The sequence below is a fragment of the Etheostoma spectabile genome, chromosome 7 (genome assembly GCF_008692095.1).
Source record: "Etheostoma spectabile isolate EspeVRDwgs_2016 chromosome 7, UIUC_Espe_1.0, whole genome shotgun sequence".
NCBI lineage: Eukaryota > Metazoa > Chordata > Actinopteri > Perciformes > Percidae > Etheostoma > Etheostoma spectabile.
In genome coordinates this window covers 11,733,335-11,737,395 of record NC_045739.1, presented here as the reverse complement: position 1 = coordinate 11,737,395, position 4,061 = coordinate 11,733,335, and the positions used below count along the sequence as shown (strand labels likewise).

Here is a 4,061-nt window from a genome sequence, read left to right as displayed (position 1 = left end):
AATTTTGGGAAAGAGACTTCAGATACAGTATTAGGGGACCAGTTAAACAAAAACGTGCTGGTTGGACAAAAAATAAGAAAGAGTGATGTGCGTTATTTCCTCACTAATTTTGAATTTTTATTGACCAAGTGATTATTAGAGAAAATAATCACATTCATGAAAATAATCACATTAATAAAAACAGTCACTAACTGCAGCTATCTACAATAACATCACTAGTGACTTCAACCATTTTGGTTCAGAATCATGTGCTCTGCTTTTTCTGTTTGCTAATTGGCAGCCTACAAGTTTCTTACAATGCCAGTAAAACTTCAGCACTTTAGAGCCATAAGTGAAGTCTTTCAGTTATCTACCTCATCATGGTGAATAAGACACAAAGATTGAATTACAATCCATTTCACAGCAGAGCCCTTTATACTAGGGTTGAGTCATGTGAATAGCATGAAAAGCAGTGTCTGTAACAGTCTGTCTATAGGACTGCTGCTCTCAGGAGAACACAGCGCAATAAAACTAAAGACTCTAAGCACAGGTTTTATCGGGTATTAATGTAACATATTTTTTTATCATCATCTTCAACATCTTGTCTGCAAGTTGTTTTAAGATTTCAGAAGCTGTGATGAAAGAGTCCAGTGCTCCTGAAAAAAAAACCTGTCTGGAAAGTTAGTCTCCCCAAGTTTTCCGGTATGCGTCTCCTTTTTAGAGGCCCTTTGCAAATCCGAACCACTAATAATCCAACAATCCTGTGTGCAGTGCCTCACCAGAGGGAAACTGGTGTAGATAACAACATAAGAGCTAGTGTGGTCTGAAGGTCAGATTACCTTGCTTAAATGAGTTTTACAGTCATTGTTTTAGCAGAGTCGCTAAGCCACCCAGACTCTGACATATCTTGTCTTGTGAACACTTTAGTTAGTAGATGACAGGCTCAAAAAATTGAGATACTGATTTATTTTTTTGAAAAGTGTCAAAATCGATGCAACAAAACAAGAGCTATTGCATTTTTTATTACATGCTTTCTTCTTCTTTGTCAAAATCTGGCATCAACATTACCCACAATGCAACTCAACCACTGACAGTTTGGATGGAGATTGAGGTTTTATGCTAGTAGTGGCTAATGTAGCCTCAAGCAGAGCTCACTTCTTCCTAACTCCCCTCTCCCACATTTTTTTCATTTTAAAACTTGTAGTCTTCAGCCACAACCGACACTGACTCAAGTGCCATCATCTGAGGCAATTTGGGATTTGAGAAGACTTTATAAAACTGTTTTCACATAAACACTACTACTCCCTAAGATGTGTTAACAGACTTTAATGTGCAAAATTGATGAAGTTTCCATTCAAATAGTATCTCCTGAGTGAAACATGCATGCTCTTTTATGATGTTAGAGGAGGTGGTCTTAATTTCAGGCGAGGTGGCCCACCTTCCCTATAAAACACTGTGGGGAACCCTGTAAACACTAATCCCTTTAAATTAAAATGGGAATTTGTATCTGCAAGCATTAAATACTCAAAATGACGAGACCATTGACCCTCAAAGACATCGTGAGACAGATAGCATTTATTGCACATTACCTAATTAACTAAAGGTCAGTGAACAGTAAACAGTGAATGAAAACTTGGTCAAATGCCAAAAAGAAGCTACTGTACAGGAGCAGAAAATGACAGAAACCAGACTTTGAAGACATACTTCAGGTGTGGGACGAACCAGATCTGACTTTCCATTCTGGCAGCTCAAGGACAGAGAATAGAGACCAGAGCTGTTTGATCTGGTGACAAGACCTCTAATCTGAAAACAAATGCATCACAGGCAGCAGCATGCACATTCCTGGTGCACATTCCACAGTGGCGCTGAGCCCCTACAGTCACGACACACAGCAGCTCCAAGGCTAAGAGCTCGACACAGATCCCAGAACAATAGTGACCACAGCAGTCTATAGCTATAATACTGAGTCACCATTAAACATGCTCCAAATGAGGTGTAAAGCAATGACATGCATATTTGCAAACAACATTTTTTGGCCACACTGTAAAGTTTTGGGGGGTTTTACGGTGTGTTGAGTTGTTTTGTCCTGCTTTTCTTATGAATGAAAATGTTGCTTAGTAACAAACGATCCAACTTACTACCTTTTGGGTCAGGATGATTGTACCGGATCACACATGAATGGCTGGTAGGATTCTCACTCTGACTGTCTCATCATGTGCAGTGAAAGTTTTCGATGTTGATGCAGATATCAGAGTTTCACAGTCAGTGCCGTTCACAAATGACACTTTAGACAGCAAGACTTCACATAGAGTGCAGACAGTGTTACAGACTATGACTTGGTTATCAATCTCCATCTAAAGGAAACATGGTGAGGGGAGAGTAAACATGGTGGATAATCAGGATACTGAGGAGAATAAAATACATTCAATTAGGAGTGTTAGGGGTTGTGGGTGGGCTGAGAAGATATGTTTTTTTTTAAACAACAGTTGAGGAACCAAGAGAACATCAGTACAAAGGGAAAGGTGCTGCAGAGTATAAAGTAGGCTATGTATTTACTTTTTTAAATGGGAGTGGTGGTCCTAGACCCCAGGGAGGTAGATTTGTGATTCTGCTGCGTGTTCCTGTATTTATGTGCTCCCTTATTCCCTGCTGACAGTTTGGTGTTGATGATGTAACAGCACAGGTTTCTCAAAGATCTGTTCCACTTTCATCTCGTCTGGTTGCTAGGCAATGGCCCTTTCCTGCAAAACTGAAATCCCATCCCTGCAGCATCAGTGGTCGCCTATCTCTCCTCTTACAATCTTACATGATATCCTGAGGGTTGGCTGCAAATAACACAACGGGACTGATGGGGGGGGGGATAGATTGTGGCAAGGCTGGATGTGATGGTCTGTTGTAAGATCCATAGCTGTGTCAATCAGGCATTGATCACAAAAAAGAAAATGGTGGCATTATAAAATATAAGAATTGTACTACAATACAATGATTATGACAGGTACAAGACAGCATCTGCATGGCCATGTTCAGGCATTCTTCAGACACGTTACACACAGGCCCATTTAGCTTCAGGACTGACTCTGATATAACCTCTGATGCCTTGTCAAGGTCAAATGAATCACATAATTCTAGCAATGCGAAGATGCAAACCCCGATACAAAGGCATAGTCAGCAGGTGATCAGCAGCCCCGCATAATTTGTCATATTTGGGACAGATTTGAACACACATGGAGAGGCGTCGTCATAACGGAGGGTTACACGGGCGACGTTCACCGTCAATGTTGCGGTGAAATCCCCATCTGTCAGGTGATAAGCTGAACGCTGACATTTATCTCTATCAAGTAAATATGTTGGGGGGGGAGGCGACTATCGCTGGTGATTAGAGCAATTCACGACAATCCTATTCATTTGTCAGAGAAACGAACACATTATCGAAATTGATCAAATTGTGAAAATGGTTAAAATAATGTTATTCTTACCTTGTTGTTGCGTCCGTGTCAGCGTGACGCTTTGACTCCAAAGTGGGTGCACGGTCTCTTCATTCAGGCACTGTCTCCAGTATACAACATCTCTGCGCGTAAAGATGCGAAATCAGCTTCCAGTCACACAGGGCGCAAATGTGCGTAAAGTCTGACGCAGAAGCTCGACGCCTGCCACAAGTTTGTTTACAAATTACATTAAGGTGTGCAGGTAATGGCTTATTGCAACTGTTTAGCACTTGTTGTTATTCTGCAGCTCTACAAAAAATACCAGTGCCCACACCTCTGGTTTCCACGTGCTTATGGCTGTGTGTTGTGGGATGAATGAGCCCCCCATAGCATGGAGAAATTACTATGGCAAGTCACGACGAAGTCTGACGCAGGTTTGACTCATCAGCTCGTGCGCACGTCAGCAGTTGATAAAAACATCTGCAGTGTTCTCAGGACGATAATAAGAACATCACACAAGTGCAATCAGGTATCAAACAAATAGATTGAATAAGCTTTTGGAAATGGTATTTAGATTGGTCAAGATGCTCAGCAGCCCTTACAATTGAATGACAATTCTTATGATTGTTTTTCATAAATATTATTCATTATTAGTAA

At 40.9% G+C, this 4,061-nt stretch overlaps 1 protein-coding gene across 1 annotated transcript in view; it reads right to left on the bottom strand.

The window, feature by feature from the left end:
* Positions 1 to 3,780, bottom strand: part of slc6a17 (solute carrier family 6 member 17) — an 18,965-nt gene extending 15,185 nt beyond the window's left edge. Inside the window, exon 1 of the mRNA XM_032521150.1 lies at positions 3,456 to 3,780. The gene's annotated coding sequence lies outside the window, so the exon portion shown is untranslated. The remainder of the gene's footprint in view (positions 1 to 3,455) is intronic.
* Between the last annotated feature and the right edge of the window lie 281 nt (positions 3,781 to 4,061).